This window comes from Schistocerca piceifrons, chromosome 2, assembly GCF_021461385.2.
Source record: "Schistocerca piceifrons isolate TAMUIC-IGC-003096 chromosome 2, iqSchPice1.1, whole genome shotgun sequence".
NCBI classification, from domain to species: domain Eukaryota; kingdom Metazoa; phylum Arthropoda; class Insecta; order Orthoptera; family Acrididae; genus Schistocerca; species Schistocerca piceifrons.
This window is the reverse complement of record NC_060139.1, coordinates 811792803-811814506: the sequence shown is the minus strand read 5'-3', so window position 1 is coordinate 811814506 and position 21704 is coordinate 811792803. Positions and strand designations below refer to the sequence as shown.

The 21704-nt window shown below is 37.7% G+C and overlaps 1 long non-coding RNA gene across 2 annotated transcripts in view; it reads right to left on the bottom strand.

Annotated features, from left to right (window-relative positions):
* Positions 1 to 7808: 7808 nt before the first annotated feature.
* The window catches only part of LOC124774874, a 60291-nt gene continuing 46395 nt past the window's right edge, over positions 7809 to 21704 (bottom strand). The window contains exon 3 of one of the 2 annotated variants that reach the window (XR_007015567.1): positions 7809 to 7863. This is a non-coding gene — a long non-coding RNA (uncharacterized LOC124774874). Of the gene's footprint in view, positions 7864 to 12794; positions 13749 to 21704 lie in introns of those variants that run through there. The other variant, XR_007015566.1, reaches the window with a different exon arrangement.

Genomic DNA, 21704 nt, shown 5'->3' with positions numbered 1-21704 from the left:
TTGCTTCGATCACAAAATGTGAGTTGAGCATAGCCCTTATCCTCAAACACTTGATGTAAGTATTTGACTACAAAGTCTATAGCATTCACAGTAGACAACTTTTTCCTAAAACCATACTGAGATTCACTAATTATTCCTAATTTTTCAAAATAGACAGATAGCTGTTGGTAAATTACACATTCCAGTATTTTAGAAAACGCTGGGACTATGGAGATTGGTCTGTAACTGGAAGGTGAGTCCATATCTCCCTTTTTATATATTGGAATTACCCTAGCCACTTTGAGTTCTTCGGGAAAATATCCTTCAGATATGCATTTATTTATACAGAATGTTAAGGGGTACACAATATAGTCTATTACTTTCTTTAGTAAATTACAGGATATGTCATATATATCTACACTGTCTGAAGATTTCATCCGTTTTACAATGCTTAGGACGTGACTAGGTGAGACCTCGGAGAACATAAACGTACCTGTGTCTGTTGGTGTTCTGCAAACATTTTTAGAAAGTAACTCTGATGAACTGATATCAGGTTTGATTATAGTATTTCCTACATTTTCAACAGATTTAATAAAGAAATCATTAAATTTTTGGGGACTTATATTAATTTTTTTGCTTCTCACATCTTTAGCAACACCATTTATTAATTTCCATGCAGCTTTGCACTTATTTGTGGAATTATCAATGGTATTGAAATTATGTGCTTTTTTGGCTTCCACGATGGCTTTTTTATACTCATTCCTGCATTTTATATAGGCTAATCTGGCATGTTCTGTTTTCTGATTGCTACATATATTGTGCAACACCATAACTTGGTTTTTCATATTTGATAATTGTTTAGTGAACCATGAATTTTGTCTGTTTGTAGCCCTGTTTGTAAAGCCTTTGTCAGTTAATTTGCATTTCTTTATGGGGATGTTGTCATTAAATTGTGTCAGAAATGTTTTTAAAAATCTCTCAAATAATAGTTTCCCTGACAAATCAGCACTAAGACTATAACTTGTGTCACCATGACATTGGTTGAACCAGTCTCTCTCAGCAAGGGTCTTACAGAGCTGAACAATTTTGTCACCTCTCATTTTTATGTCCCTGTAGTCTTGGCACATTGCAGATTAAAAAGTATATGAAAAATTGAGGAATAGTTGTATTTGCTGTTCATGATATGAAGACAAATGAAAGGAATGTTAATCTACATATCATACTTATGATTAAATACAAATGATGCATTGAAAGTAAATTAACCTTCTTAACCTTCACATAAGACTAAGAATCTCCCTTAAGTATTTCTCAGTTTCAGGAACAATCACTTTTGTTATTCATGGTCCATTGATCCAATATGCAAGAGAATTGCATGGATATTGAGCAAGTCATAATCACACATCAGAACAGTGCTTATAGATGCTAAACAAATTTTAATATTATATAGGAATAAAACCTGCTAATAATTGCAAGCTTAGGCATTTCTTACAGTGAAAAGAGGTATAAAACAAATCAAATAATAACTCAACAACTAGTCTACATTATCAGCTCAAAATTTTATTGAATTGAAATCCACTGTTTTGAAATGAAGAATAAATAATTCAGATGAGTAATATAAGTTGCCAGGTACTTTATTGCCAACTTTATTGCTGCAATTTCCAAAGCAGAAAATCTAAAATCTAGTTTGACCTACCAAAATTTGCAGACAGAATGTCGTCATCACTTTGTATTTTCTTGTATCTCTGATAAGAGGATTCATAGCAGACTGCTTGCGCAATGAGGTAACATGTGGACACGAGAACACCCATGCATAAATGCATTCTTTCCACAAATGCATGCCCTTTTATTCCCGCGCATCTGCAACTGTGCATGACCAAAAAGGTATCGTCTGGACACACCTTTATAGGGACAGGATCTTGATAAGCCTGACTTAACAGGGCATGCTGGAATTACAGATGGATCAGCCATTCCGAATATGTGCTCTACTGCTCCATCAATGAATAGCATAATTTTAACAACATTAAGACTTTCATATGAATAGCTGAAATCTTCATCATGAGGATGGTAAGAGTGGTCTCTTACTGGAAAGGAAAGGGTGATGAACTGAAATCTTCCCTGTGCCACAACCACATAGCATGGTTTTTATTTTGGTCTCCACAAGAGTCAGAGAACAAGTGAAGGTGCTTAATAATGTTGGCCAACATTATCTGTTTGGAAGTCAATAAATTTCGTGTATAATTCTGTCTTGGAGCCTTCCATTATTTTAGTTGTGCTTCTCAAAACTGGAAATAGAATTACATATTCAAGTGAATTTAATGTTGTACATTATTGTGTTCACCATGATTATTAAACCTTGATTTTAAAGCAATACTCACCTGCAGCCGTAACATAATTTCCAATTTATGTACGCTTCATTTTCCACTCTTACTCATTTTATGGCTGTATGTTTCAGAAACTGCACTCCGTCTTTCTTTTTTCAGTATTTCCTGACATTTGTCACTGGTGTTGTCACTATCTGACATTTTACCACCAGTAACAATAGAAATCAGTTAATCCAAAGAGTAAGAGGCAATTTCAACTATTCTCTCTGTTTAAAACAGTGCTGAAAATTTAAAATTTTAAAAATTCCAGTATCTTTTTGCTGTGTTGAGTTTTCTCTCAGTTTAGTTGAGACAATGGCTGCATAACAACACACAAAATGTCAACTCAATTTTTACTAAATTGCTTAAGGGTGTGGTAGAATGATTCTGTGAAAATGCTATGGCCGATTTTCTTCTGTACCCTTATCCAAATGAGATTTTATTCCATCTGTAATGACCTTGATATTGAAAGTTTATATGCAAAGATTCCTTCTTCCTCTATCTCTAAAGACCCTGCTGTTGACAGATTGTTAAACTGCAATTTTTCCCGCTCCCTTCATTCATTTCTATCACAGGCATTTACTGATATGACAAATGCTGTCCAATGTTAAGATACTTTGCTTGGATATTAGTTCCTTGCTAACCTGAGTTATCACTGATGCAGCTGTTCTTAAGTTACTTTGGCTAGAAATATACACTTAAAAATGTGTAAAATAAATATTTTTTTCTTGGCAGCTAAATGACGTAACTAATAAGAGCTGAATTTATCATTTTTCCTCAAGGATGAGGATTTTAGACCACAATATTCATATCAGTAATACTATTGAAAGTAGCTTAATTACAAAGGTATGTTTTGAAGTCCCTTATTAAAAAAAATGTTCTCATTGTTACATCTTCCATAACTGCTATGTAATAATGTTTACAGACTAACAAGTATTGACTAAAATTATGGTGAATTATTTCTTTCAGGCCATTAAAACCTCACTTGGATGCACATGAACTTTATTTCCTAAGATCAAGAAGGCATAAAACCAGAACTTACATCTGTTGTCCAAAAGGTGTATGCAGCTATGATAAAATGTGAATGGTCCTGTAAAGATTACATGTACTTTTTTGTATTGTTCAAAACATAAATAAAGATGACTGTATTCTAATTTTACTATTTATTTGTCACCTGTATCGAAATTCTTAGATGGCTTTGTGTACGACAGTTGTCATACCAGTTTCCTTTGCATTTAACAGCTAAAAATTTCATTTGATACATGCAATTAATAACATGTTGATATCATTATAATTGTGATTCTTGAAGTTTTCCTAGCGTACTGAATGTTTGATGAGGTTTCAGGATTGCAGCCGCATCAAGCTGACTTCATGCCACAGGAGCTGGAACATCCAGAATCGGCGTTCAGAGATAATGGTTACGCTCCACAACAGATTAGAACAGCACTAAGAAGGAATAAATGTGACTACCCACAACATCAAGAAGATAAGGAGCTGTTCAAGTCCATGGCGTTCCTTCCATATGTCAGCAATCTTTCATCTAAAGTAGGCAGGATCCTAAGGAAACATCAAGTTAAAGTAATCTTTCAGCCACCAGCGAAGATTAGTGCCCTTCTCGATTCGGTAAAAGACGATCTGGGTCTGTGGAAGGCCTGGATCTACAAAATTCCTTGCCAGTGTGGCAATGCTTACATCGGCCAGATGGCACGCGCAGTACGTGAAAGGTATGTTGAACATGAGTGCCACACTCACCTTTCGTGGCCCAGTAAGTCGGCTTTGGCTAAGGATTGTATTACCACAGAACGTGCTATGGATTTTTCTGCCATGAAAGTCTTGGCCCCAGCAAAAACTTTTTGGGATTCAGTAATTAAAGAATCTGTAGAGATATGCCTAGCACAAACTCTTATAAATCTTGAGGGCAGTTTTCAACTGGACAAAGCTTGGGACACGGTAATCTCTGTAATTTCTTCTGAGAGAAGACAGTCTGTTCATAATGACACATCTGGCGATATCTGATGTCTGTTTTTAGCGATGTGTGTGTGCACTCAGATAGAGGGCAAACATGTATTTTTCACCTTTAGGCAAGCACCTGCACTCAACAGATAAAACAGTATTTCCAGAGGGTGCGGATTTCGTTAGAAGATACTCCTGTGATGGCTACCAATGCGCATGCATTTTCGTGCCAATTTTTTGCTGTAAAGCTGACGCTGGGAACTTGCAGACACTTATCTGAAGATGGCTGGATGATTGCCAGGTGAAATATTGTGGCAAGAAGTCAACGTGATCCGGCTGCAATCCTTATACCTCATTGAACATCATTATAATTCTTTGTTACACAAGAAGTCTGCTTAGAATTTCAGTAGGTTTATCCACATTTATACTCTCTCTCTTCGTGAACTCAAATTTCAGCATATTATCAGTCATCTAGTAAGATATGTGTGGGAGGAAGCAATATGTTGCTCAACTCTTCTTGGCTTCACGATGCACAATTATTCCTATGCATTGGATGAGCATCTCATGACTCAAAATGACACCATGAGGAAACACACAGCTTTTTACAATCTCTGTAGCCTCTACTAATCCCACCTGGTAAATGACAGACTGAGCAGCAATCATTAAAAAACAAACATAGGTTTTGTACGCCATCTCCTTTTTGAATATTTGCTCAGTTTCATCCAGTGAGCCACAAGGTAGCATATGCCATTCTTGTAAGTAATTTCAGGTACTATTTCTGTCTTAAAGTTCCGCAGATGCATAATTCTACATATTGAATAAAATAGCTTTTATACGTGACAAAATGCAATGGCAAATAGTAGTGTTGGTGGTGTCCTGTCAGTCACATTTGACAAGGTTCTACGTGTACTCGCAAAACAGCAAGGATGTGGTGATCGAGAAAGAACTATAGTTGACTGGTGGCAGGCTCCCATTGCTGAAGATGCAGGGCATTTCATGAAAGACACCCAGGAGGGGTCACGGGTCACATGGCACAGCCAATGGCTGCCGCCACTGCATCTGCAGCTGCGCCTGACACTCGGACACTTATCTGTCAGTAGTCAGCTGCTCATGCGCTTCCCCTGATTTCTTCACTAATCTGCACATCGTTGAAGCATTTGGAACATGCACATTGAGAAATTTCCGTATGAATTCAAGCCAACACTCGACATATGATCCTGCTTATGCATAGTTCAACACAAGAAATACTCCTTCATTCTTTGTGTATACATACCAAATGGAAACTTGATCGGAAACACAAAACAAAACACTTGAACACTCAGTTGCTCAGTATAGGAGACACGTGCATAGTGTTTCTGTCTGGAGACCAGGGCCAGTGATACACTGACAGGGAAAGACTCAGCACAGTTGAAATAATGGCATCCAGCAACAATATTTGAAGTAATTAAACTTGACAAAAAAAAAAAAAAAACAACAACTTCAAAAGAAAGCGCCAGTACAGTCAGTTGCATAGTGTAGGGAGAACGTGCAAAATATAGGTGTCCAAGAACTACGCATAGTGACAACCGGCAGATGCAGCATCAGGTGGCAAACATGCCGCATGACCCGTGCACTCCTCCCTGGTGTCTTTTGTGAGACACACTGTACAGATGTAAAAATGTTTTAATAGAACTGGGTGATGGAAATGACTTTCTTGTTACTGGTGAGTCTGTATTGAAAAATGTAGTAGTTTCAAACTATGAGGGTGTCTTTCAATAAGTAATGTCCCACATTTATTTTCTCAGAACATATTTATTGTTAAGAGTCAGAATTTGGTGAAAATATACATCAACATGTCTTGTCCATGTCCTATTTTCCTTCATAGTCTGCATCATGTTCTATGGCCATATGCCATTGCCTGCCGGTAAAAGCTCTTGTCCTGTAGGCGTAGCCATGTTTTCACTGCATGACTGACACACTCGTCATCTTCAACGTGTGTTCCCTGTAGAGAATCCTTAAGTGGCCGAAAGAGATGTAAGTCCAAGGGTGCCAGATCTGGACTGTAGGATGGATGAGGCAATGATGTCCAACCCAATTTGGCGATATGTTCCCGGGTTCTCAGACTTCTGTATGGGCGTGCGTTAATATATTGGAGTAGGATTTCTGCTGGATTCATGTCCAATTGAATATGTCAGAAATGGTTCTTGAGTTTATTCAGTCTTCTTGTATGCATCTGAATTGATGGTTGACCCTCCTGGCATCACATCCACAAGAATGACGCCATCACAATCACAGAAGACTGTCACTGTGACTTTTCCGGCAGAGGGTGGTGTCTTGAATTTCTTCTCTTGTGGTGAATGAGGATGATGCCACTCCATGGACTGCCTTTTTGTTTCTGGCACAAAGTGGTGCACCCAGCTTTCGTCCCCCATAACGATCCGTGACAGAAAAGCCTCTCCGTCTGTCTCAAAACGCTCCAACATTTCAGATGAAATGGTTCTTGAATCTTGTGGTCTGCTGTGAGCATTTGTGGGACCCATTGTGAGTACTTCTTTGAATATCCGAGTCTCAATGATTGCAGATGCTCTTCCAATGCTGACTAACAACTGTAGAGCCAATTGTAGAGTTGTGATGCACCAGTCGGCATGAATAATGGCATCCGCATGATTTAGCATGTTCGGAGCAGTGGCTGTGACAGGATGTCCTGAGTGTGGCTGATTATGGAGCTCTGTTTCTGCATTTCCTGAGGCTGTAACTTTCTTTACCCTTTGACCAACTGTACTCCAATCAACTGCAGCATTGCCATACACAGTACACAAACATTTTTGGATGTTTACCATGGTTTCTTTTTCTGCACACAAGTATTCAATAACAGCCTGCTGCTTGTAATGTGAGTCGCATGTAGATGTCATTTTGATGCTGTACTACGGCTCTGCCATCTGCCACAATGGTTCGTAATTTCACCAGTGGACAGAACAAACATCAAATGTGAAGCACCAACAAGGACATTTGTCTGTGTATATTAATGGCTTAAAAAATGTGGGGCATTACTTACTGAACAACCATTTTGTTCGCCTGAGCATCTGATGTGAGCAAGTCATCAAACATTTGAAAAATATCTTTAATGCAAAACAGTCCAATCTCATAAAACAGTAATGGCCTTGAGACAAATTTTCGTGAAGCAAGAAATCGTAAATGAAACCATTCAAGAAAAGTATGCATACAAGCTCAAGACTGGTAATCAGTGGAATTTTGCACAGAAGATCAGTGAGCAGTACTTAACGCAAACAAAATAAACTATGATATTAGGGAACACTGCAATGATTGAGAAATGTCTGGAAAGGGTGAAAGTGCACTTAAAAAGACTAGGTACGACTTATAGCAAAATACAAGAGTTGGAACTTAATTAGTAGCAACTATTTATTCACAACCCATACAAAAGAGTTACATGTTTGCACCTATTACTGTCCTTCAAAGTAGTCACCAGTGTTGTGTAGAACCTGTTGCCAGCGATGTGGAAGGCATAGTATACCGTTAGCAGAGCCTGTTCTGTTGATGGTGCGAAAGGAGCGGTCTACTGCCTGTCGAATCTCTGGAACAATTACGAAGCAAATGCCACAAAGTGGTCCCTTCATCTTTGGAATCAAATCAAAGTCATAAGGACTTAAGTCCGGGGAGTATGGTGGATGGTACAGTACTTCCCAGTCCCATCGACTGAACAGAGCAGCCACAGCTTGTGCTGTATGCGGCCGTGCATTGTTGTGCAAAACGATAGGTGAGTTGTCCAGAAAGTGTCGCCGCTTCTTTCTTTCTTACTTTTTTTTTTAGCATCACCTGCGACCAGCTTTGCGATTGGGGGAAGCGACAATTCACAAATGTCTTCCAAAAATAAAATACATTAATACAATGCATTTAAACTCATTCACAGTGACAACAAAACAGAGAAGAGGAAAAGCTAAATGTAATAACAAAAAGTGATAGTTGTTCACCAAAATATTCGGTGTCATATGACATATATGACAAAAAGTGATAGTTGTTCACCAAAACATTCGGTGTCTAACAAATAAAGTGCAACAGCTAGTGGTTGAGCTGGAGGTTGTAGATTGCTCTGTTGTTTATATCACAGAATATTTGTGGAAAGAATCAGAAATTAATAATTTAATCTTAAAGTCTGAAAATTTAGCATGTGCACACAGTAGATCATCCAAGCAGTGTGAAGTGTGTTGCATTTAAGTGAAACAGACTCATCCATTTAATGTCTGAAGTCATCTAAGTGCAATCAGTGAAAAGAAGCATTTTCTTTTGGTGGCACTACAACTAAGGGACCATTGTAAGTGTAGAAAATTGGCAATTTAATGTTTATACTAAATCAAGTGCTTGATGTGACATATAGGGAAACATCCTAACATCTGGAGACATAAATATAAATTCACTCAATCTTGATGCTACCTCTAAGTTAAGCATGACTCTTTAAGTTTCAGTTTACTGTCAGTGGTTAACAGTGCAACAAGAGTAACAAACCAGTCAGTGACAGCTGTTGATCATATGTTAATAGTTTTGGACAAAGAAAACTTTAGAGTGGGTGTAGTAGATTAAGAATTATCTGATCATTCAGTCAAATAGTAAATACAAAATTGGCTGCAATAAAAACAAGGAAAATATATGTCTGTAGACTCATACCTTTTTGGTTTTGAACAAATAGCACATCAAACACGGGAAGTAATAGACACAGAGGTAGATGCAAATGAAAAATTCAAAAATTTAATGACATTTCAAACTGAAATTTGAAGAGACTTTTCCTGTAATATTATGTCTATTATCGACAGTAGGAAAAAGCAAATGGTTGACAAAAGGTATAAAAAAAGGATTCCAAACACTGAAGTACCTCAGTTCCATTACAACAGTCATTCTAATACACCTTTACGACACTTTTATAAACAGTACAGCAAACACACACGGAAGTACTGCTTACAGCAAAGAGATCTTATAATTCTTAAATGATACTGCTGAAAATGAAAGCAAAGCAGTACAGAAGATAAGCAGGAAACAGATACCAGAAAGATGAATCAATCACACATAAAATCAAAGGGAAAGGCACTCGCCAAAAGATTTGGCAAACTATATAATTTTCTGCTTCAGCAATGTAGGAACAAAATTACACAGGAAAATTTTCAAACAGCTGCTTATGTCAAAAAGCTAAATAAATGTGTACCACATTCAATGCTTCTACTTCCCACAACAAAGGAGGAAGTCTTGCAAGACACTTTGCAAACTAAAAAAATAAGATTTCAGCAGATTTGTACGAAATACCAATTAGTCTGATAAAGGACTGTTTAGAGAACCTAACACCACCATTAGTGGACATTATAAATCAATCATCCTAACAGAGTTGCTTTCTTGGCTACTTAAAATATGCTAAATTACAGCCTCTCTTCACTACTCTCAGGCACTGCAAAAATAATAGAAACTGTTGTGAAAGACAGACTTATACAACTTTGTTTCCAATGATCAGTTTGGTTTCTGATCAGGGAAAGACACTGAAATGGCAAATGTCTATCTTACAAAACATGTCCCAGGAGCATTGGATGAAGGTAATTGTACAACAGGTATATTCCGTGATCTAACTGAAGCATTCGACACTGTCGACCACAAAATATTATTATACAAACTAGATGATGTGAGAAAAAGGGGGGGGGGTGATGAAAAGGTGGTACCAGTCAGATCTAGAAAACAGTGTGCAGTGACTGAAATGTATCCAGTAGCTCTAAATATATTGAAAAATATACTTCTGACACTAAATATATTAACAGTATAGTGTGCTAGGTCTAGAATTGTTATTAATGAGCAAATAATATTTTTTGAACCAGAAGTAAGGTAGAAAAACAAGCACTCTGAAATTTTACATAAAAAAAGAAACAGATTACAATAACCTGAAAATAAATAATGTCTTCATACAATACGTGGAAAGCAAAAAAGTTTTTTGGAATGCACGTTGACAGTCGATGAAAGTGGGAAGAGTTGTAAAGATACTTCCTGTTGGTAACAGAATTTCTACACCATCACATGTCCATTTGAATTCTTACACCATTGAGCAGTATTTACGGATCAGATCAGTATATTGTGTTTATATTCATTCTGTTATTACTTATGGCATAACTTTTTGGGGAGTGAATACGAAAAATATTCAAGCTATATTCAGACTATGAGAACACACGAAGCTTCAACCAGTCACTTTTATCAAAATAGTTATTTATTATTCCTTGAACTGATTTTTGAAGCTTTTCAGGGTAATTCCCATATTGTTTTCTGAAAGTTACATCTGAAGACGAGCCTGAAAAGGTTAGAAAACCCGTTCATGGAACAATAAATAACTATTTCAAAAAAAGTGACTGGTTGCAGTTTTATGTACGTACATTGAATAAATGGTCAAAGGTCCTAAAACATCCATAATGAATAAGCTTGACCTATATTCAGACTGTCTCAAACTTTTTATTGTGCTGGAAATCTTAATTGTCTGTTGTGGAATCTATTTTTCAAAATGTTACAAATATTAAAAAATCGACTACTGTGTTAAAAATTGTTTAGTACATAGTTACAAAACTAGAAACATCTATAAGTTGCATCAAGGCTGAAAAAATAAAGTTAAAACTCAGCCGAGTTTATTGCAAAATGGCATCAAATTATACAGGGTGCAGCAGCATTCATAGTAGGATATTAAAAACACACCATCAGGCAGTAACTAATATATTTATTATGTCTTATGTCAATTAGTATGCCATTTACTAATGTGTAAGTCATTGTCCATTGCATGGATTACTTTTTGAATATGACTCCTGTCAAATGATGCCCCCTCTGCACAACACATTCATCTAGGCGGCATTGGAAGTTTTCCATAACTTGGCATGACGTATTCCCTGGGACATTGCTGACAGCAGTTCTAATGCAATCCTTCAACTCAGGAATGGTGGCCAGAATTTGCATGAATTTCTTGCGACAGACATTTCATGGTAGAGTAATTTCCCGTTTTGGTGACATTTCCTGGCTGCCTCACTCACCTGACCTTTCATGTGCAGACTTTTTCCTTTGGAGCTACCTGAAGCAAGAAGTGTTCCAAACACGTTGTGCCACCATTCCTGAGTTGAAGAATTGCATCAGAACTGCTGTCGGCAATGTCCCAGAGAATACATTATGCTGAGTTATGGAAAGCTTCCAATGCTGCCTAGATGAATGTGTTGTGCAGAGGGGGCATCATTTGACAGGAGTCATATTCAAAAAGTAATCCATGTAATGAAAATGACTTACACATTAGTAAATGGCATACTAATTGACATAAGAGGTAATACATAAATTACAGTTACTGCCTGATGGTGTGTTTTTAATATCCCACTATGAATGCCGCTGCACCCCGTATAATAAATTACCAGAACATACAGGGGACATAGATACTATCTATTCCTTCAAAAGAAAACTAAAAGATTATTTACAAAATAAAAGTTTTATATAATATATAATAATTAGCCCATACAAAAAATTATAAAGCTAATAATAATTAGCTAATACTAAAAATACATGAAATTAGATTAAAAGAGAATTTGTTGTCATTTATTGTGTAAGAAATTAGTTTTAACCTGTGAAGTTACTCACTGTTTTTAATGTCAAAATCCATACAATGTAAACTGTTTCATTTATTAATATAGAAATCAATAAATCACAATGTGAATCACAGAGTTATTTTAGTTAATGTACTGAACTAATACATTATAATTTGTCATTACAATTTGATCATTGATGGTGGTATTTAACAATAATAGGACTTTTTCATATTCATACATGCTACATAACTTTTGTGTTGAGTCAGCTGGCCACTTCTACATTGAATGTCGTCAATTCTTGGAGACCTTCTTGCATTTCACTACAATTTTCTGGTATTGCCACTTCATTGTCTATAAAAATATTGTCTACAAACAGCCCATATAAAGAAGCTGACTTCCACAAATCATATATATGTTGTGAGTGCTTCCTTGAAGTACGCCAACAGCTATTTACACAGTTATGATTTCTCCCCACTGGGAATCTCGCAGTGAGTCCTGTTGTAAAGTCTTCAGTCTAGTCACACAGCTTGTCATACATTCCATTAGCTGTTATTTTGTTCACTATGAGATAAAGTAAAAGCATATTAAAAGTATTCTGGAAGTCAAGGAACATGGCATCATCCTGGGCACTACCATCTGCAGTCTTCTGGATCTCTCATATGTGCAGAACACCTTGGATTTCACTGCTTGTGGAGTTCTTATGGATTACTGTAGAGGAGATTGGTGATCTACAAAATGCTATCCAACAAAATATTCTGAAGAGGATAACAAATTAAGAATTTGCGAAGCAGTAAAGTCCTTAAAGGAAAATGACTGATAGTGTGATTACAATGTGAGACTACGGTGTCAAGTGAATTATGTTAAATATTATGTGCTGCCTCAATTTTGAAGTCGGTAGTGTAGATCATTGGGGGGGGGGGGGGGGGGGGGGCAAAGGACAAAAAAATTCTGGGATAATATTGACTGGTAGTGTAAACAAAAGAAAGTCAAGTTGGGAATAAAAAGGTTCTGGCAGTGTGCCACCCAGGAAGTACATTTCATAGACAAATGCTAACAACACTTAGGTGCAGCTTTCATTTCATGAAAGTACCACACAAATATTTATTTATTTATTATTATTTTGTTACTGGGAATTTACATGATTAGCATTTATGCATGGGAAGTGTATGGAACTGATGTTTATAATGATGTACAGACTCTAAATGACCATCACATGTATCATTGTGGTAGTGATTCAGTTTTTGAATGTGTTAGACATGCCAGCAATACTTTAGCAATTGAATTTGCAATCTGTGTGGGATAATAAAGGAATAAAGCACAGATTTACATGTAGTTACAATGATGTAGAGGGATATTACTAGGATATCATACAGGAGCTTCTGCAAGACATTAAAAATATTTACTCTCACATGTCCATAACATAATCACTTATGAGGCTTAGAAAATAACGGGTATGATTATCTGTTTCTCCAGATTTTATCACTTGACATTTGCCTCTGTGAAACACTGTTGTGATTTTTAATACTAACTTTATTTAACACTGTATTACTAATCTTGAAAGGCAACTGCACATAAATTACTCAACATTGAGGGCTGCAACAATCAGTGTCTTATGTGTGTTCTTTTCTTCCCAATGAATACTCTGCAGAAGATACTTTATATACTATGGAGCACAAAAAAAAGTAAACATGATAGTTTCATCAGTCTTCCAAGTGACAGTGATATTTTGAGTTCCATTTATCTCTTGTATTCTGACACTATCACTGCTTGCTTCCTCATCACAGGTAGGGCATCCTAGTAGTGGAATGGATGTCTGACGGTATTGTGACATCATTTGCAGATAGAACTTTGCCATTTGTTTCTTCCTGCTCGTGGGCTTTTGCATCTGTTACAGTAAAATCAGGCTTGACTTTGTTTATTTACATTGACTTCAAATGTTTTGTCACCACGTGGTCCATTGACTTATGTGCATCACATTTTTACTAGTCTTTTAAAAGTGCATCATGATATTGGACAAATCAGAGTGAATGTTGTTGATAGGTGATGGCGAGTGTTGGGATGGTTATATTTAAGTACTGTACTTTGCTTCACGTAGTGGGTATTAATCTAAGAGAAAATACACATTAAAGAGTTAAGAAAATATGTAATTAACATTTATATGAAGATAACATTTAAAGATGCATTGCTTCACATAATGGATGTTAATGTGAAAAGAAATACATACCAAAGAGTTCAAGAAATAAATACTAATAGGAATTTTGAACTCCATAGACAATATCATTATCAAATTATGCAGGTAGGTTACAGACACTAAGATTTGCAACCATAACATTTATACTCTTTGCATGAACTCACATATATAACCTAAGTTGATAAAATGACTTACACATATCCCACACATTGTTTAAACAAGCTGCTGTTTATTGTGCCAGATCAGGTTCTAAGAATTCCAGTGCACTGTAAAAGCAGTTCTTTATTAGGAGTTACTTTAAATTTACTCTGAAATGTTTCAACTTCCTGATTTTCTTTATTAGTGCAATTGTACAATGTATTCCCATTTATTTAATACTTTAGCTGTACAGTTTTTTGAGTGGAAACCAATCTTAGTGAGTTTTTTTACCTTATTTTGTAGTGCCGCAAATGTGAGTTTCTATCCAGTATACTGAGGTTTTCCTTTGTAAAATATAGTAGTTTTAGTATCTGTTGGTATGGGAACGGTAATATACTCAGTTTCTTAAAGAATGTTTAAATATTTCTTTTTGCTGTTTGGGCAGTATTGTTCTGGCTGCTTTCTTTTGGAGTTTAAACAACTGTTTTGTTCATACTATGGAGCAGTCAGTTTGATTTAAGCCACCAGTGTAGTTGGATTGTGCTTTTTTCCACTGCAGTCTGGCTGCTTTTTGTGTCAATAGGAAAACTGTTAGTTTTATTGGTAGATAAGTTTATGGGAAGGTCATTGACGTAAAGCAGGAAAAATAAGTGACCTAGGATTGATGCTTGTGGAAATTCAAGTTATATTATTTGTATAGGTGAAAGTGCAGCACTGGCAATTCCTGAAAGCTTGATCTCATTTATTTGAACATACTGCTCTTCGAGGTAAATTTCAAACCAGTCATGGTCAGTTCCTCTTATTCCATAAGAATGAATTTTTTGCAGCAAGGTGATATGATTAGCCATGTCAAAGGCCTATGTGGGATTAAGAAAAATACCTATGGCTAGTAGCTTTTTGTCAACAAGACTTAGAGTAAAATCTGGGAGTTTCTGTATTGCATCAACTGTAGTTTTCTCTTCCTGGAAACCAGAATATGTGAGTGACAAAATTTTCCTATTTCTCAGAAATGTAGTTAGGTAATGGCCAAGGTGTATTGAGACATTTTGCTAAATACTGAGATTACTACAGCTGGCCTGTAGGTGTCAGCATCTCCTTTACTTCCTATTTTGTGTACGACTTGCAATTTTCAGTTTATTAGGAAATGTGCCATTCAAGAATGAGGAGTTCATAATTTGGAACAGAAGTTTACTTATAAGATTGCTGCACTTATGGAGGAAGCACAGATTTGTATCTGATCCTGAGGAAGACTTTTTCTTTATTTTGGTTTGAATTATTCTGGAACAGTTTTTGGGGACAATTATTCCTGAAGTGATCTGTCAGATTTTCAGCAATTTATGTGAAGTAGGAGTTGAATTCATCAGTTATTTCTTTTTCTTTGGAAACTACTCTCTCATTTGCTTTCAAGTTAATGTTACTTGACAACGGTTTGTTTCTGTGAGTGTTTGTATTAATAATTTTCCACATCTACATCTACATACATATTCTGAAAGCCACTGTCTAGTCAGTGACAGAGGGCACCTTGTATCACTAGTAGTCATTTCCTTTCTTGTCCACTGGCAAATATTGAAGGCAGAATGAGTGTCTATATGCCACCATATGGGTCCTAATTTGTGTTATCTTCACAGTCCTTAGGTGAAATGTACAATGGCAGCAGTAGAATCATTCCCCAGTCAGGTTCAACTGTCACATCTCTAAACTTTGTCAGTAGTGTTCCACAGAAAGAATTTCACCTGGAAAGAATTTCACCTCCACTTCAGGGATTCCCATTTGAGTTCCAAAAGCATGTCTTGCGTGTTGTTTTTGTGTATATAGATTGAAGCAGCAAGTGAAAATTTGTACAAAGGCCAGGAATCGAACCTGGGTCTCACTAAGCCAGCCTGGCATAGAGGTTCACACAACTGCTCGGATTACCCTTGCACACTTCCCTCCTCGAACCGAATTCTCACTGCCACCTCAGGCAACTTTAAATTCCCCCTTACAAACGAACAGAATTGCCGAGGGTTTCCATGTTCTGGAACAGCACCTCAGCATTTGAATGTAAATGTGTAAATGGGGGATCTAGTATGAAACCCAGATGCAGGTACTTATATAAATGAAATGTCACTATTTCAAAGACTTTACTGGTGCCATACATGCATGATTTTATGTATGTAGACTGCAGTGGTGACTAAAAATTTGTACCAAGGCAGGAATCCAACCCGGGTCTCCTGGTTACTATGCAGGTGGATCAGACACCAAGCCACCATGGCACAGTGGTTCACACAACTGCACGGATTACCCTGGCACCCCTTCCTCCTCAATTCAGAGTCTCATTGCTGCCCAGGCTACTTTAAATTTCCCCATGATAAACTGTAGAAGCAAAGCTTCCATTGCCTATCAAGCACTGACTAGCAAGTGAACCACTTTTTTACATAACACTGCTGCATTGACGGTTTGCTCATTGCCTACCAAGCATTGCCTTGCAAGTGACACACCTTTTTACATACAGATGTTGTATCAATGGTTTGCTTGTGTCTGATCGTTACATGACCTTACTATACCTTCTTCATGTAACACCTCTAAAGTAGCAATCATTGAGCCCTTTGACAGACTAACCATGTCCACATCAAAGTTATCCAGACTTACAGTATTACACGTGTTTACTTCTGCACACAAACAATGCGTTTTGTGTAACTCTTCATTTTCCACGAGTGGCTCTACTGCATACACATTGAGGTCATCCAAGTCATGGGATAGTGATATGGACATATACAGACAGTGGTGGTATCATGTACACAAGGTATAAAGGGCAGAGCATTTTCGGAGCTGTCATTTGTACCCAGGTGATTAATGTGAAAAGGTCTCTGATGTGGTTATTGCCACATGACGAGAATTAAAATTTGGAATGCGGAATGGCAGTTGGAGCTAGATGCATGGGGCATTCCAGTTTGGACACCATTAGGGAATTCAATACTCTGCAACCCACTGTATCAATAAATGTGCTGAGATACCGAATTTTAGGCATTACGCCCCATCAGGGACTATGCAATGGCTGACAGTCTATACTTAATGACCGGGAGCAACAGCGCGTATGTAAAGTTGTCAGTGCTAACAGACAAGCAGTTCTGCATGAAATAATAGCAGAAATCAATCTGCTACATATGATGAACGTATCTGTTAGGACTGTGTGCCGAAATGTGGCATTTAATGGGCTATGGAAGCAGACGACTTGACACGAGTGCCTTTGCTAACCAGCACAACATCAGCTGCAGTGCCTCTTCTGGGCTTGTGACCATATCGGTTGAGCCCTAAACGAATAAGACTGCTGAGTTTGGTGTAGACATGACGAAGCCACAGACCCAAGTTGTCAACAAGGCACACTGCAAGCTGGTGGTTACTCCATAAAGGTGTGGATTGTGTCCTCTCCACATGGCATTACAGCCAAGATGATACAAATAATAGAGTATCAGAGGCTTAGCGTTACTATTATGATAGAACGAGTATCCACTACCACACACATCGTATTTTATTGCGGAGATTTTTCTGTCTATTTATCTGTAACATTGCATAGCAGCTGATGCCAGTAGTAACAACTGTTTTGTAGTTTAGGTAATGCGGTGCATTTTCATATATTACTGTAAATAGCTTGCATGATATGAAACAACTAATGTATTATTCCTCTTTATTCTAGTCTTAAATATGAAGACGAAAGTTGTCGTAACAGTTAATAAGACTGTTTTATTCATTAAATAATAAAACAATATCATTGACTTCTCCTGCAACAAAGTTTCTCTTTTCTAGAAGCAAACGTGTTTGTTAGCAAAATTCTAAATGATGAAAGTAATGTAACAACCACAGAAATTTTACTTACATGTAATTCAAGGTACAATAATTTGCCAAACAGATAGCCTTAAAATCAAAGTTTCAGCTACTTTTATTGGCTAATTGGTTTCCTCATACAGTAGTTAATAACGAAGGTACTTATAATACCTTCATAACTTCATTGCATTAAAATATCACAATAGTGAGTGGTGACAGAGCTAATTGCTAAAACGTTTGTGGTGATTGCTTGACATTGCTGTGACCTCACTAGTCGATATGGTAAGACATCTTGTAGTTGCCTGCAATATCTCACTCAGGAACAAAGTTATATGAAAATGGTTTCCCCATCTTCAAGCAGAACTTGCATCCGATGACAGGTAGTTTGGATGAAAAATGAAGTACTGGTATGGAATAAACCATCTTTATGCAAAGTCGAACTCACTTCGAAAATTCTGTTAGCCATTCTTGTTAAAAGAATACCAGGTACCCTCCATTCTATAACGTTTGAACTCCCACGTATTAAAATATCACAATAGTGAGTGGTGACAGAGCTAATTGCTAAAACGTTTGTGGTGATTGCTTGACATTGCTGTGACCTCACTAGTCGATATGGTAAGACATCTTGTAGTTGCCTGCAATATCTCACTCAGGAACAAAGTTATATGAAAATGGTTTCCCCATCTTCAAGCAGAACTTGCATCCGATGACAGGTAGTTTGGATGAAAAATGAAGTACTGGTATGGAATAAACCATCTTTATGCAAAGTCGAACTCACTTCGAAAATTCTGTTAGCCATTCTTGTTAAAAGAATACCAGGTACCCTCCATTCTATAACGTTTGAACTCCCACGTATAAAACAGTTTCAAACGTTTGAATACTTTGCAAATGAGCTAATGTGGTAAATGTTAGACGTTAAGTATATAAACAAGAAAAACTTTAGAAAAGATTTGAAATAATGCCTACAGTACCTATTGGAAGTTGCTAAGTACTGTCATTAATAAACACTGGATGAATATAGTCTGCGTAATTCGTGCTCCGTTTGAAGCGAAAGTTACTTTTGCGTGCATCTCAATGTTTATGACATCCTATCTTCTGCACAGTGTATCATTCAATGATAGAATTTTGCAGGCACATCCAGTGGTATATGTGAATACTGTCTGCAAAATGACTGAATAGTAAAGAAGTAACAAACTAAAATGTCATGTCTGGTGCAGGAGTTTGGCTGCTTGAACAGCGAAGTTGTAGTAAGCGATAAGCTTTCCCCTTTCATCATTTTATGGGGGTGTCAGCCAGAAAAAAAATTCGTTAAAGTTTGAAAAAATGTGTAGAGTTTGTTGGAGGTCGTGCTTTCTTTTTCAAATAGTGGATGAATACAGCTTAGGTATTTACGCACCATGAATTATGCTGCCTTAACACATACACACAGTTCCTAAGTGTGATACTTGTCGTAATGTGTGGTGTAAGATTACACCACTTAATGAGTAGTTACAATAGCATTTTAAATTTTTAATTTCTGTCAAGAACTGTAAAAAATATTGAAAACCAAATTTTTGTTGTCCTTGGAAGCTGTTAGTAAGGCAACCTGCAACTGTAAAAGCTGAACCATGAACTGGGTAGCCGTTTAATAATCAGCTGACCCTTGAAAGATTCAGTTTCACACAAAATAACTGAGTCTATACAATAAAGAGGGCCAGCACCTCAGTATGTAAACAAGAACTACTTTATTTTAAATTTTTGTGTTGCCGGTTCCAAGGCTGCTACCTACACAGTCTGTGCAGAAAGGCCGGATTCAAGTTGCCGTCCTCTGTCTCTCATGACACGTAACGGACAGCCAAATCGTGACACCCAAAATGACATGAAAGCGAAAGTCAGAGTTTCTACTGTCACGTTGTCCACTGGTGGGTGTAGCGGTCTATCATTGTAAGTATGTAATGTTGACTGTCAGATGATGGCAATGACCCAACAACATCGATGTGGACATGACTGAAATGGGCTGTGGTGACCGGAAAGTTCCCTATCAGTGCTTGCATGTGGCGGTATGTCTTGCTGCATTGGCATTTAAGACAACACCTTGCCCATTCACGGCAGTCTTTCTGTACACCCGGCCAAAAGTAACAATTCGTCATGAGGTGTGTTGTTGATCAAATACCGGGATGGCACAAGTTGTGTAACATATTGAGGAAGTCTTTTCTGAAGGCAATTCATAGGAATGGCCGCAGTTTCGATACGGTCATGTCACAACACAGCTTGACGTCGCTCCCTGGAATTTTGATAAGTTGCAAATCTAATGCTGATGTTCCTGCCAATAACAGTCCTTGTAGTTGTTGATATGATTTTTGAGCAATGACAAATTTGGCATAATCAATCGTGCTAGTAATGCTTCCAACCAGAGACAAACAATCGGATACCACACTGTCAATACCAGAGATGTGACAGAATTCCGTGCTGAATTAAGAGATGAACATTAGCTGATTGTGTTATCTAGGTGAACAGTTTGTCTTTTTTTGACAAAAGGCGTAAGCTAGTGGTTTGTGATCAGTGTAGATAACAAAGTCTCTAGCTTCCAGGTGAGGTCGGAACTATTTGATGGGGTCAAACAACCAAAAGTTTTCTGTTGTAGGTGCTTCACAGCTTTGGTGAGGGCGATAGTTTGCACAAGAAAAATCCGAGTGGTTGCCAAGTGTAACTACATCATTGTTGCAATGTTGTGCCAAAGGTGCAGTAGGCTCAGGATGTGCCAGTAGTGCAGCACCTGCAATGCTCTTTTTCGCCATTTCAAATGCCACACACGTTCGGTCAGTCCATGTTATAGGCAAGTTACCCTTGTTCTTTGGGCTGGTGAGCGCTGCAATTTACAGTTCTTGTACCTCGGTACAGTGTGGCAAGTAACAGCGATAAAAATTTGACATACAGAGGAATCGGCGCAATTCCTTATCAGTATTTGGGCGTGAAATCTGTAAGATACCTTCCATCTCCTCTGGCAGTGGTAACAATCCTGCTGCTGTTATCCCATGGTCTAGGAAATCCACTTGGGGCTGTCCAAACACACATTTGGCACTGTTCAGAATGATGCCACAGTGTTCCAACTGTTTAAACAATTTTGTTAATTGTTGGCAATGTTGCTCCGCAAATGGCGAAAAAAACAGAAATATCGTCCAGGTAAGCAAAAGCAAAAGTTAGGCCCTGCAGCACAGAATCAATGAAGCGTTGCCATGTTTCAGCAGCGTTCCTGAGTCCAAAAGTCATAAATTTGCTCTCAAACAGGCCAAAAGGAGTGATGATTGTTGCCTTGGGAACGTCTCGTTTGGCTACAGGCATCTGTGTGTATGCTTTTGCACAGTCCAGGATGCTGGAAATAACCGCACCACTCAACGCATAGTTATAGTCGGGTAACAACGGCACCGGGTATCTGTCTGGTTCAGAAGCATTCAGAGGTCTGTAGTCAGCACAAGGCTGCCATGCACGACCCTTTTTTGAGACCAAATGTTGCAGTGAGGACCATCTGTTGGAAGGCGGCATTACGCCTTCACGAATTGTACTGTCGATCTCTGCTTTTGCAATTTTAAGACAATCTGGAGCCAAACGTCGTGGTCTGCAAGATGTAGGAGGACCGTTGGTCGTCTCTATGTAGTGGACAGTGTCATGTCTTACCTTCTTAGGTGCTCCAGGAGTTCATGTCCGAGTCATAAATCCATTCAGTAGCTCCAC